The sequence below is a fragment of the Propithecus coquereli genome, unplaced genomic scaffold, assembly GCF_000956105.1.
Source record: "Propithecus coquereli isolate 6110/MARCELLA unplaced genomic scaffold, Pcoq_1.0 Scaffold2, whole genome shotgun sequence".
Classification (NCBI taxonomy): domain Eukaryota; kingdom Metazoa; phylum Chordata; class Mammalia; order Primates; family Indriidae; genus Propithecus; species Propithecus coquereli.
The window spans coordinates 17,072,851-17,088,295 of record NW_012144966.1 but is presented as its reverse complement, the minus strand read 5'-3'; positions in this window follow the sequence as shown (position 1 = coordinate 17,088,295).

The following is a 15,445-nucleotide window of genomic DNA, read 5'->3' as shown; positions in this document are numbered from 1 at the left end:
CAAGAGCATGTGGTATATTTCTAGAGTAATGAGAAGAGAAAAAATTTTCAAAAAAGAGCAGTAGAGAGGGTCAAATGTTGCTGAGAGGTCAGCTAAGAACTAAAACAGAAAAACATCTACTGGGTTTGGAAAAATGTCCACCATTGGTGATCTTGACAAGAGCAGTTTAATCAAACTAAATGGGTTAAAGGTAGAATGGAGTATGAGAAAGTAGAGGCAGCATTTACAGATGACTCTCTTGAAAAGTTTAGCTGTGAAGGAGAATAGAGGGATATAGTGAAAGTTGGAGAAAGGTACATGAGGTCAATAGAGTGTGTGTGTGTGTGTGTGTGTGTGTGTGTGTGTGTGTGTGTATGTGTGATCATATTACTATCCTAATGGAAAAAATACAAAGAGAAATTGATAAAACACGAAAGCATAATGGAAGGAGAGAAATCCATAAGTAGGAGAGACTTCATTCACAAGTGGAGACATTGGCCTTGGGTAGGAGAAATACTTTTCTCCATTATAACTAGAGGGAAGAAGAAAACACATGAGAGATTATAGACTTTATAGGGAAAAATGAGAATGCTCTAAATTAATAACTTCTATTTTCTCAAGGAAGTGTGAGGAAGTTCATTAACTGAGAACAAAAAGGTTGACAGAGTAGGTATGAAATAGTCATCAAAAAACAAACAAACAAAAAAAGAAACAGTCATCCACAAGACAAGGAAAGTAATGTTACTAGAGAAGTGTAATAGGATTTCTGGTGCTGAGTTCTCTCTTAACATGTGCGATCATGAATTGAGGTGAAGTTAGTCAGTGCAGTGGGGTGATTTTCTTATGCAATATTCTGCTATTCAGCTAGAGGCAGAGAAGACAAATAGTGGGTTGAGCTTGGGCTGGGGTTTTGCCAGGCAATTATAATAGCAGAGAAGAGTGTGGGGAAGCTTTTGCTAGGGAGAAAATTTAATGATGGACCATGAAGTCTAAGCACCTTCCTAAGTGAATATAGGAGAAGGGAGATGAGTAGTACAACCTGGTGGAATCTATGGTTCAGAGGCCTCAAAGTGTTAGAAGAATTATAGCAGGGGAAGGACTAAAGCAAGTAAATGGAAGGATGGGAAGTGGTGGTTGGAGAGTCAGATGTTTGAAATCAAGATTTTTATTACAGAAAAGGTGAAATTTATTGTGTTGTTAAGCACTACCGGGACAGAAATTTGTCTGTTACCATATAATGCTGCATAAAAAACCACCTTAAAACTTCATGGCTTAACACAACAATCATTTTTTGATTTTTCACATGTCTCAGTAAGCTCAGTAGTTCTGCTGACCTAGGCCGGGCTTGGTTGATCAGGGCTGGGCTCACTCATGCTGTCTGTGGTCAGCTTATAGGTCTCCTGGGGATTAACTGGCTCAGCATGGCCTGAGCTTGGAGCACTAGGCTCTGCCACACATGATCTTCATCCTTCATCCTTCAGTAGGCCAGTGTATACCTGTTTTTAGGTGATGGCAGAGGTCTGAGAGAGACAGAGTAGATGCATGTAAGCTCTCCTGAGACTTACACTCAGAATTTACATATTATCACTTCTGCAGTAGACTATTGGCTAAGGAAAATCCCAAACCAGCCCAGACACAAGAGGTAGGGAAACTATCTTAACTCAGATAATAAGGATGTGACTATAGGGAAGAATGGGAAAATTGGGACCATTTTGTAGTTAATCTTTGTCAATAAGATCTAGGATTTAATCATCTTATTGCATGGCCTAGCCCTCTTCCTGTTACTACAACCACAAATACACTCATAAACAGATTACATTTAAATAACACTTTTGAGTTTGAAAACTCTTGGTAAGAATTTGATTGATGTTTACTGCAACAAGCATTTAATCCCACTTTACAAAAGAGAGGCATTTAAGAGTTTTATACCGTGGAGGGAATGTGATCAGATTTGCATATAGAAAAGTGACCCTGGAAGTTAGGTGTAGGATACTTGGGGAAGGCAAATATGGTAGGAGAGCAGTTAGAATGCTGTTGAGTAGTTCTGTGGGTAAATGCTAAGAGTCTGAACTTAGGCAGTAGACACAAAAAGAAAATTCCAGCCAGGTGCAGTAGCATGCATGAGACACTGAGATAGGAGGATCATTTGAACCCAGAAGATCAAGGATTTATTGATCCATTAGTATATGTAGACAAGGAAAGTGAGGGAATAATATTGAATTTAAGGTTTCTAACTAGAGCATCTGGATGAAACCATAAGACAGGGAATTGAAGATGATCAGCAGATTTGAGGCATAGGCAGAGGCTAGTAAGTTCAGGTTTGGATATATGAAGCTAGAGGTTCCTGGATATCAACCTGACTGTTGGAAATATGAATCTGAAACTCAGAAGCACTCTGAGTTCAATATAAATTTTATAAGTCAAGACTACCTGTAGTCAAGGTGGTAGTGGAAATAAACATATGGAAGCAATTCATCAGGAAATGGATTATAGGAAGAAAAGAATTAAAGTTTAAAAGAATTTATGGGAAGAGGATATTAAAATAAAGTCCTGAGGAACATCAACACTGAAGGGGGTGGTCTGAAAAAGAAGAAGGGAGTATAATTACAAGAGAAACTGAACAGAAGACAATAGAAGTAACATGAAGAAAATCAAAATAGAATGATATCACAGAAACTGAGGAAAGAGGAAGATGCCAGGAGAGCTTGCCAAGAATGTATTAATGAAATATAGCTCATGTAAATTAAAAACTAATAAGCGCCTAAGATTTCATCACTATGAAGGTCAAAGTTCACCTGAATTAGAGTGGTTTCAGTAACTTGTTATGAGGAGGGGCCTGGTTGTAGGGCTTGTGATTCTCTTATAACCAAAGAGCAGGGTAGAAGTGATGCTGCTTGATCTTGGAGGCCAGCTGAGAAAAGGCAATACAGCTTCTGCCTTGTTTGCTAGGACACTCAGCTTTGGAGCCCTGAGCCACCATGTAAGAAGTCTAACTACCTGAGGACGTCATGATGTGAGGAAGCCCAGGCCACGTGGAGAAGCCATGTCTAAGTGCTGTGGTCAACAATTCCAGCTAAGGTCTCAGCCAAAACCCCACATCACCTGCCAGTGAGTGAATTTGTCTCCAGGTAACTCCAGCCCCCAGCCATCAGGTCACCCTCAACTTTCAAGACTCCTTAGCTGAAATTTCAGATACTGTGAAGCAGAAACAAGCCATTCCTGAGCCCTATTCCTATTTCCGATCCACAGAATCTGTGACCATAATAATGGGTGTTTTTAACTACTACATGTTGGTACAATTTATTGCACAGTAATACTAACTGAAATATTACTGAAAGAAATTACATCTCCAGAGGCAAAAGACATAATTTTTATGATATGACAATTTTTAAAGGATCTTAAATTACAAAATATTCTTCCCAACTCAAGCTCTAATCTTTCCAAGTTTTAGTCTTGGATAATACTCAAATCAGCTGTATCTTTTCACAAATTTCCCAAGGTTTACAAGAAGTAGCTCCTACTATAATTTCCTGTTATCTAATTTCCAAAGCCTATCGTAAATCCTACTTTCTCTCTGAAACCTCCAGTGACCAATTTTGATAGAAGTAATCTTTCATTCCTGTAGACACTTTTATGTTTTTTTTTTTTTAAATCTAGGACACACTTACATTTCCTTGTATCATATGGGATTACCCATCTCAGAGCATTGTATATAATAGGTATTCAATAAATACCTGTTGATTGACTTAACCATAAATGCAAATATCATTACTGGATTTTAAAGCTGATTATTTTATTCTGCAACTTAATAAAATTTGCTCTAACTTCTTGCTTTCAAAGAAAGAGATTGTGTGTATAGTCATCATATAAAGTATATACCCTCTTAGTGCCTTCAAAACTTACTTTTGTTAATAGAATTCAATTTTCACTTTGATTATGCCTTCAAAAGAAATACAATATGTATTTTAAGGATGGCTGTGTCCGTGCTAATAATTGTAGTCACAGTACATGTTGAGAAATGCTGGGTCACGTTTGTATTCATTCAAACAATTTTCTAAGAACGGAAAAGGAACAGGCAGAGGAAGGGAGACTGACTCAGTGGGAGGCTGTTTGTTAATTAGTAAACATGTGCTGTATACATATTGAGCCATGTGGCTGCTTTTCAAAAAGCAAAATACATGAGAAATTTCAGCTGTTTCCTGAAAATATGTTCACTTACATTTCCTGAATAGAGATGTGTTTTATTATCTGTGAGAACTGAGGAGTTTGTTTATTGAAAAGAAAAGAGACCAAATGGGGGTGGGGGGTGAGGGAGTTGAAATGTCACCTTAGAAGGAGGCTGAAGAAAGAGAAAACATTTGTGGTTTAGGGCTTGCTCAACAGAACCAAGCAGATAGCATACTTCTTTTTTAAAAAGATGTTTTAATTAATTAATTAATTAATTATTAGAGGCAGGGTCTTGCTCTGTTGGCCAGGCTGGATTACAGTGGCATAATTGTAGCTCACTGCAGCCTCAAGTTTCTGGGCTTGAGTGATCCTCCCACCTCAGCCTCCCAAGTAGCTGGAACTACAGGGGTGTGCTGCCATGCCAAGCTAATTTTTCTTATTTTTATGTACAGATCAGGTCTTGCTATGTTGCCCAGGCTAGTCTCAAACTCTTGGCCTCAAGCCATCTTCCCACCTTGGCCTCCTAAAGTGCTGGGATTATAGGTATGAGCCACTGAGCCTGTCCAAGCATATTCTCTTTACCAAAAGAACAGTCATTCTTGGAAAATTTGCAATATCAGAGTTGAGGACAGAATTTCGATGTGCATGGGGTAAAAGGTCAGGGACAGATGTTTTCCAGAAATGTTTAAGATACAGACATTCTAATCAAGGACGGCCAGGATCACCAGGACGTGGACTATTGTCCAGGCTCTTGGCCCATGACTGCATCACTGAGTTCATGGACTTTTGTTTGTTTATTCAGTAAGTATTTACTGAGAACATATTAAGAGCCAGATATTGTCCGAGATGCTGAGAACACAGCAATGGGAGAGAAAAAGCAGATTAAAGTTTCTGCTCTAAAGGAATTTACATTCTATCGGGTGGAGTGGAGACAGACAATAAGCAAATGAATAAAATTTTCAGATAATGATATACATGATGAAGAAACAAAAGCACAGTGATGTGACAGGGATTGGCCTTGACATTCAGTAAAACAAAATCCTCTTCAAGGTGCCAGACTGGCTCCATTGAGGTATGAGTCATCAGAGTCCCTGTAGGAATCATGGCCAGTCACAACCTAAGTCTGTGCAGAAGACAGTGCATTCATCGCTATTGGACAACAGCTCTGAAGTCTCCTGGCTGGTCCTCCCTTGGCTACAAGAAGCTCTTTACCATCCAGAAGCAGGAATGTTGTCTAGTAGCTCTGAGCTGCTGTGAAATTATAGGCCTCTTTCAGCAGACACTCTTTTACTAAAATAACTGTTCCCTCCAAGCATGCGCTGATTTATGGCCTTAATGTTGTTGATATCAAACTCCATTTAATCTTGAGCCTCGCCTCCTATCTCCACTGCTGTACCCAGACCATCTTGCTTGCTTTCTGTGATGTCAAGCTTGCCTGATCCTATCCGGGGCCTAATCCTGTCTAGTTATTGTGACTTGGAGGGAACATGCTGCTGACCCGCCCCACTATGATGACATCCTGGAAAAACCTGGTTTTTGTGTCAGCACCAGGATTTTTGCCAACACGTCTATTCTTACAAATGCCTCAGCAATGCCTTCTAAATCCATACTATCCAGAGTATTTTGCCAGCTGAAGTTTAAGATGTTATACTTTGAACGCGGGTAGTAGAGTCCTGAATAGGATATCCAAATGCTAGGCCTGCTAGTTGGCAGAGAAAACTCCATTCATTAGAACCAAAAATGTCAATTGTCTGGGAGGTATACCTATGGGCACAGGTAGAGGAAAAACTGGCAGCTGTGGGAATACCTGGACAAGACCTACTAGGCCAGGGGTACGGTCATTCCACCAAAGAGTTTGAAGTACTCTGAAATAACTATGCAGCTTCTCCTTCCAAAATCATTTGCCTTGAGAGCTGAGAAAGACATTCTAATAGACCAGGTGAAAAGAGAATTTATTTGAAGGATCCACGAGAATCTCACATAATCCAACTGTAAATAGTACCACGAAGTCTCATAAATGATGAAAAAATCTTCAGGCAAGCAATTTTCTCTTCTTTTTTGTTTCAGGCAGCATGATTTCCCTTCTCTGCGTCGCTCTACACTTCCATTTCATTCTCATTTATTCTTTCATCATGCTCTAGGTTTCAGTTCCTGGGTAGCTTCAGGTTAACATGAGCCTCTGCCCTGCTGTGGAGCGATTTGATTCAGACTTGACCAGACGTTATAGCTCCAGTACCCACCATTGATTAATAACTCAAGCTGTATGTCTCTTAGTTGAAATTCTTATTAAAGAGAATCTGATTGGCCCAAGTGGGCTTTGGGTTGCTTTTTCCTGGGTCATATGTCCATTCAGCTATGACAAGCCCTGAGGCTGGAGATCTTATGATCCTGTGCTACAAACATAGTAGCCATGGGTGTGGTTGGGGGAAAGATGTTCTTAGATGGCAGGCAGGGAGAGAAAGGAGTCAGTGACCAGCACATAGGTTCAGTGAAGCTCTAAAGTTCAGCCACCACTCACAACTAGCCACGAGGCCATTCTTTTTAGGCCAACAGCTTGATAGGTGTTTGCCATAAAGATTCTCATGCCTCTAGCTTATATGACTATTTTAATTACCCATTTTAGTTCTAAATATGTCCATGTTCTATATTTGTCTAAATGTAGTTCTAGATTTGTCCACTTTCCAAAAAAAATCAGATTGTAGACATGCTAAATATAGACATAAATCTTGACCTAATAAATTAGTCTACTTAAGTACTAGATCTTGCGAAGTAATAGTGAATAGTGAACAAGAATTCAAATAAAAAATAGGTTATACAGGGCTAGAAAACAGTGCTAGGTTTCCTTGCACTTGCTGGTCCTTCTCCCTAGCATGCCTTTCCCTTCACCCTCTTCTTGACAACATCTCATTCATTCTTCAAGACAGACATTAACCACCACTTCTCAAAAGCCTTTTCTGACAAGGCCTACATTCCTCTCTCATAAGCAAAGATGATCACTCTCTTCTTTTGTCACAAACAATTTAAATTGAATTTCTGTAAGGGCAGGAACCTTATTGTATTTTTCTTTGAACTCCCCACAGCATCTACCATAAAATTTACATGGATTGTTAATTAATACATATTGACTAAAATCAAATAACCAAATAGATGTGGCTAATAATCTTGGTTTACACAGAAATTAAGCCAATAGGCTATGGATCAGGGCTCTAATTTTAGAAAGCAGGAATCACCTATACTAGTCCTATAATTATTTCACCCAACTGGCAGATGTATCATTCATAGAAAAATTCTTATATCCATCTTACCACAAAGAGTACATGTGCTTTTATGCAACAGTATCAAAATAATAAATTATAAAAGGCAAATTCTATGTGAAAATATTCACTTATTCTTTCATTCATTAAATCGAGTAATATTTATAGTGTACTTACTATGTGCCACATATTAACTCTAAATGTGTAATAAAATAGAAAGTGGAGAACATAAGATAAAAACTTGATAAAGTAAACAAGTTATATGATCATCACATAATAATTCATAGTGAATAGAGGCTAAAAGAAGCTGTTACAATCTCCAATAGAGCTATTCACTTTTCTTTTGTAAGAACGATGTGCTTATAATAAATTATTTGTTTAGTACCTGTCTGCTTTCCTCACTGCCCTGTAAGCTCCACTGCGGCCTAGACCAGGTCTGGCTTGTTACTGCTGTACGCCTGGTGTGTAGCACAGTGCTGGCACACCCTCAAGTGTTCAATAAGCATACGCTGAATGAATAGTGAATAGATGGATGTTTAGGGAGAAAACCAACAGCAAAAGTTGCATATTTTTTAAAATCCAAAAATAGGGAGAGTTATAAAAGAGAGGGTCAAGCTGTCTTTTATTGAAGATAATTTGAGAAAGACAAGTTATTCAAGAAAATGAGTCTTTATAAGTAAATTAAAAGAATAACTTAAAAGATAAATTTATGTTGGACTTTGGCAAAGGCTGATAGGCTCAGGAATTCAGTAATTTGCTCAACAAATATATATTGCATCCATACAAAGTGCATTATACTGGGTGCTAGGATGCAGGAGAGAATAAGATAAACTTGGTCTCTGTACACATGGAGTTTACAGAAATCCAGAAGGTACTAGAAGGGTCAATGATTATTTTCCTAACATGGGAAAAAACCCACAAAAATTCTATTACAGAGTCTGTATCTGTTTTATTGCCACATAAGTCTGTTTTTACTTTTACCTCATGGCTTCTGATTACTGCTTCTTTCTCTTTATTTCTGTGCCATTCTGTTCTCTGTATGTCACTCTGAGTGTCCGATACTTCCAGACTGTCCCCTTCCAAGAGTATGTTGGAAAGCCTTTCTACTTGGCCATGTCTTAGGCTATAGGCTAATTTTTCAAATGAGCATCTTTGTGCCAAGAATTCATCACTCCTCTGCTCAGCTGTTGTCCAGTGTTGGTGTTACTGCGCAAAAATAAATCTTAGAGACAGGAGCATAAGGATTATAGGTACTCCAAGGCCTCTCAGAAGGGGATGGCCTAGCTGTCAGGTGCTTTCCATAGACTGTTTAATATAAAAACTACTGCAAACAAGAAAAGGCTAATCCAGGAATGCAAGGATAAATCCTTAGAGGAAACTTATTAATATAATACAACCTATAAATGAATCAAAAGGGAAAAATTATATAGTAGATTATCTTGAAAGATAAATTGAAAAAAGCAATCGAGGTACCAATATGGATTTAATGTAGTTTTCCAGTCAAGTTCTTTTTTTTTTTTTTTTGAGACAGAGTCTCACTATGTTGCCTGGGCTAGAGTGCCGTGGCGTCATCCTAGCTCACGGCAACCTCAAACTCCTGGGCTCAAGCGATCCTCCTGCCTCAGCCTCCCGAGTAGCTGGGACTACAGGCATGCGCCACCATGCCTGGCTAATTTTTTTTCTATATATTTTTAGTTGTCCAATTAATTTCTTTCTATTTTTAGTAGAGACGGGGTCTCGCTCTTGCTCAGGGTGGTCTCGAACTCCTGAGCTCAAACAATCCGCCCGCCTCGGCCTCCCAGAGAGCTAGGATTACAGGCGTGAGCCACCGCGCCCGGCCTCCAGTCAAGTTCTTAATCTCGTGGATCTGTGTAAAGAAAACGATAACATTTTGCTGGGGAAATACGAATATATAAAATGAATCTCATGAATACTATACTCTTTAATGAAGACGATATTATTAATGGAAGTGACAGTGAAATTAAAGTGGTATTACAGGACCCAGGAAGACCTAAATCTAACTGTGGTTCAGACACTCCTCCTCCCTGAGGGGCCCCGAGAAATGTAAATAGAGGAAACAATGACAAAGATGAGCAGAGTAACAGTATATTATTAGGGGCCTTCATCTTCACACCAGTCCCCAACCATGTTCTGTTCCCCACAACCTGGACTACCACTAATCTTGCATTAAAGGAAAAGAGAGAAGAGAAGAGTGGAAAAGGGGAGAAAGAGAGAGAAAAGAACAGTAATGGTATCTAGACCTGCTCAAAGGAAGCCACACTTGTACCCCGACCTTTGAACATACTGTCACAATTTCTACCAGTGACTGAGGCCCCCTCTGTGTCTTAAAACCTCATAAAAGACATGAGTTGCCTTTTTTTCAGGTTCAGGAGGAAGGAAGGGAGAGGGAAAATGACGGAGTAGAGAGAGTGCTGTTAAAATATCAGTTCTTCCCAAATTAATCTAAAGGTTCAATGCAATTCCAATCACCATCCTGATGAAGTTTTTTAAAAAATTAAACAAAATAACTAATATAACTGATGATAACAATCATGTGAGAATCACCAAGACAATTTTGAAAAGGAAGAGTAATGAGAGCCTGTATACACACTGTTATGGTCACACCCTGTGGTCTATGCTCGGTGTCCTGTCATGACTGATCAGTTCATTGGTTCTGATTGCTTCATGCTTGTGCTTGTGCTTTACCAGTTGTTAAAACTTCAGTATATCAACCTTGCTTATAAGTATGAAACCATACAATATAGCTACAGAAATTAAGAGTGTGATCTAACTGATAAAAAAACAAAAACAAAAACAAAGAAGACAGAGGGCAGGTACACAATAAATGATCTAGAAATAGAGTCTTGTTTAGTGGAGTGGGAAAAAAAATGATTTTTCCATTTGATGTCGGTTTCCCTTGGGAAAGAAATCGTTTTATTGAGGAAGATATCTTAATATATAGCATGAAAGTATGGGCTGGGGGCATAGTTTGGAAGAAGATAATGAAACAAAGAGATAAACAAACCACTCTACTTAAGAAATAAAAAATAATTTGCATGAAGAGAGAGTGAAGAGAAGAAGCAACATTATGCTTGTAAAGAGAAACGGCCAGTGAGAAATTCCTGGCCATAGGTTAACTGAAGGGCTTTTGAAATTAGGAAGCTTCTAAAGATCAATTTTAAATTGTTTGCATTGCTGCACGCAAATTCCTCGTTTTCCCGTTAGTGAAGAATGCTACCCACAAAGAATAACTTTTATGAGTGAGATTTTCTTTTTGGGGGATGCGGTGGTGAGAAGGAATTAAAAAGGAGATTGTGTCTAGTGTAGAACAGAGAAGAGACCAGCCATGTGGGATGTGTATGTGTGAAAGCAAAAGTTAATTGGGTGCTTATTCACACAGCCAGAAGAGACCATGTGAACATATGTTTTTGGGAATTCAGAAAGATTGTAGGAGGGAGGGAGACTAGACTTCCCATAGAATGTTGGCTAGGGGGACGGAGCCAATTTTATTTAAATCTCGAGGGGTAGGCCTATGTATGTAAATACATAGAAAATCACACAAAGACACTCAATAATCAAATTGCTCAAAGCCAACGACATTACTATATGATTATGGATCTATATAGACTATATGTCTTTGTCCATTTCATGCTACTGTAACAGAATATCTAAGACTGGGTAATTTTATCTTTGAATGGAAATTTCTTGGCTTGTGATTTTGGAGGCTGGAAAGTCCAATATCAAGGTGCTGGCATCTGGGGAGGGTCTTCTTGCTGTGTCATCACATGGCAGAAAATGGAAGGGCAAAGAGAGGACAAGAAGGACCTGAACTTGCCATTTTATAACAGCACCAATCCCACCCATGAGGGTACAGCCCTCATGGCATAATCACCTCTTAAAGGTCCCACCTCTTAATATTGTTACAATGGCAAGTAAATTTCATATACACAGTCTAAAAATGAAAAAAAAATCATTTTAATAGAGGCACCTCACAAGCATTGATAAAATTTAACATTTATTCATAATATTAAAAAAAAGTTCTCAACAAACCAGGAAAAGAAGGGAATTTCCTGAACCCGGTGAACAGCATATACAAAAGACCTATGGATACAACATCATATTTAATGGTAAAACACTGATTGCTTTTCCTAAAAATCAGAAATAAGTTAAAGATGTCCTTTTTCACCACTTTGTTCAACATACTGGGTGTCCTAGTCAGCGTAATAATGCAAGAAACGACAATAAAAGCACACAGAATGGAAAGGAAAAAATAAAACCCTTTATTTGCAGAAACATAATTGTGTACATAGAAACTCCAAAGACATCTATGAAACACTATTAGAACTAATAAGTTTATTTTTAAAAAATTCAGTGTACAAGACAAATATTTAAAACTCAATTGTGTTTAAATACACCAGCAAATGAAATAAAATAAAATTTAAAATACCATTTACAATATGAGGGAACTTCAAAAAGTTCATGGAAAAATGGAATTAAAAGATAAAAATAAAAAACATAAACTTTCTCAACATAAGTTCCATGAAGGCTAAGACACTTTCATAAGGAATGATACCAGCCATTTAGTCCAGCTTTAAAGAACTGAGAGTCCTGGGAATTTAATCATGTCAATGGAGTCTTTTTTATATTATTAATTAAAGAAAAATGGGTTTCCATAACAGATTTTTTTAAGATTAGGAAACAAAAAGAAGTCAGAAGTAGCCAAAGCAGGACTGCAAAGTAGATGCCTACTGATTTCCCATTAAAACTCTCAAAGAATTGCCCTTGTTTGATAAGAGGAATGAGCAAGGGCATCGTTATGGTGGAGAAGGACTCTCTAGTGAAGCTTTCCCAGGCATTTTTCTACTAAAGCTTTGGCTAACTTTCTCAAAACACTCTCATTATAAGCAGATATTATTGTTCTTTGGCCCTTCAGAAAGTCAACAAAGCAAAATGCCTTGAGCATCCTAAGAAACCATTGCCATGACCTTTGCTCTTGACCAGTCCTCTTTTACTTTGACTGGACCACTGGTACTTGTTGGTAGTCATTGCTTTGATTGTGCTTTGTCTTCAGGATCATACTGGTAAAGCCATGTTTCATCTCCTGTTACAATTCTTAGAAGAAATGCTTAAGGATATTGATCCCACTTATTTAAAATGTTCATTGAAAGCCCTGCTCTTATCTGCAGCTCATCTGGGTGCAATGGTTTTATTATCCATAGAGTGGAAAGTTTGCTCAACTTTAATTTTTCAATCAGAATTGTGTAAGCTGAACTAATTGAGATGTCTACAATGTTGGCTATTGTTTCTGCTGTTAAACATTGATACTCTTCAATTAGGGCATGAAGAAGATGAATTTTTTTCTTGCAAATTGATGTGGATGATCTGCCACTACAGGCTTCATGTTCAAAATGGTTTCATCCCTTCTTAAAATAGGTTATCCATTTGTAAACTGTTGATTTCTTTGGAGCATTGTCCCTATAAACTTTTTATAAAGAATTAGTGATTTTATCATTCCTCATCCAAGCCTCCCCATAAGTTTGATGTTTGTTCTTGCTTCAATTTTAGGAGACTTCATGTTGCTCTGATAGTGCTATTTTCAAACTTACGTCTTATTTTTCTTAGTGCCTCTAACTAAATCAGACATGTTATAACAAGTTAGTACAAGTTTATTTTGATGCAAAGAAATTTTTAAGTCCATGTATAATTTTTTCATCATTTTCCATGAACTTGTTGAAGATCCCTAGTGGCATCAAAAAGCAGGAAATACTTAAGGGTAAGTATATGCAACACCAATACTATGAAAAATATATAACATTACTAAGAAAAATAAGAGGAGACCTAAATAAGCTGAGACCTATACTATATTCATGGATCAGAAGACTAAATACTGTTAAGATGTCAGTTTCTCTTAAATTGACCTATATATTCACAATATCAGTCAAACTCCTAGAGGTTTATATTTTTAATAAAAATTAACTAGCTAATTCTAAAATTCATATGGAAATGCAAAGAACCTGTAAGAATCAAAATCATTTTGAAAAAGAACAAATTTGGAAAATTTATACTTCCCAATTTCAAAACTTTCTAAAGTTATAGTAATCAAGACAGTGTGATATTTGTGTAAGGATAGGCATATGGTTCAATGGAAGGAATAGAGAGTCCAGAAATAGACACTGAGTTTTCACTAAAGTTCCAAAGTAAATCAATGGGTAAAGGATTGTCTTTTCAACAAACAGTGTTGAAATAACTATATATCCATTTAGACAAAAATGAACATTGATTCCTATTACCATAAGCAAAGAATAATTTTAAATGGATTATAGACACATATGAAAAAGCTAAAACTCTAAACTTTAAGGAGAAAAAGTATAAAAAATCTTCACTGTCTTAGAGTAAGTAAAGTTTCCTAAATATGTCACAAAAAGCATGAATAACAAAACAAGGCAGGGTGCAGTGGCTCACATCTGTAATCCTACCACTTTGGGAGGCTGAGGCATGGGGATTGTTTGAGGCCAGGAGTTTAAGACCAGCCTCAGCAAAAGCGAGATCCCATGTCCACAAAAAATAAAAAAATTAGCCAGGTATGGTTGTGTGCAGCTGCAGTCCCAGCTGCTTGGGTAGCTGAGGCAGGAGGATCGCTTGAGATCAGGAGTTTAAGGTTTCAGTGAGCTATGATGACACCACTGTACTCTAGCTCTGGCTACAGAGGGAGACTGTCTCAAACAAAAACAAACAAACAAACAGAAAAGATGACTTTAACTTCATCAAAATAAAATGTTTACTCTTCAAAACACATTGTTAAGAAAATGGAAACACAAGTATATCTGTCGCTGTGTAAGAGACTTCTCTGAAACCTAGTGGCTAAAAACAACAATAAACATTTATTACTTCTCACAGTTTTTGCGGATCACGGATATATGAATTACCTGGCTAGCCAGTGTGGCATAGAGTGTTGAATGAGACTGCAGTAATCTGAAGGCTTGACAGGGGCTGGAGGGTCCACTTCCAAGGTGCCACACATAGCCGGTAAGTTATTGCTACTGGCTATTTATTATCAGGCCTCAGTTCCTCTCTGCATGGGCCTTGCCAAAGGACTGGCTTTCTCTAGAGGAAGCAACCCAAGAGGGAAAAATAGAAGCTGCAATGTCTTTTATGATCTAGCCTCAGAGCCACATACTATCCCTTCTATAATATCCTCTTTGTCACACAGGTCGGTTCCACAGGGGAAGGGACTGTACAAGAGCGTGTAGATAGCAGGAGGCCAGAATCAACGGGATCCATCTTGGCGGCTGACTTGCCACAGCAAGCCACAGTCTGGGAGAAAATGTTCACAACATATATGTCTGACAAAGGACAGGTATAAAAGATAGAATCTGTACAGAATATCTGCACCTCAGTAATAAGCGGACAAAACCAATTTGAAACAGACAAAAGATTTGAACAGACACTTCACAAAAGAAAATATACAAATGGCCCATAAGTACAGAGAGTGATACTCAACATGATTAGTCATCAGGAAAATACAAATTAAAACACATTGAGTTGCCACTGCACACCCACCAGAACGGCTAATGTTAGAAAGGACTGACAACTACCAAGTGTTGGAGAGGAAATGGGACAAGTGGGACTCTCATACATTACTGGGGGATGGAAGTGGTCCAACCACTTAACACAGTTTGCAATTTCATATAAGGTTATGTATATGACTATATGACCCTGCTATTTCACTTCTACATGTTATATACCCAAGAAAAATGAAAACATATGTCAACACAAGGACTTTTAAACAAATGTTCATAGACTCTTTAGTCCTAATAGCCCCAAACTGGAAACAAAGTAAATATCCATCAATAGGACAAAAAAAAGCAAATCGTAGCAAATCCATACAAGAGAATACTACTCAGCAATAAAAAAGAAGTGACTGCTACACACAAGAATCTGAGGGAGCCTCTGCTGGGCGGGCGGGGAGGGGGAGGAGCAGGTTTTGATTCCCACCATGGCCATCACACAGTTTCGGTTATTTAAAGTTTGTACCTGCCTAGCAA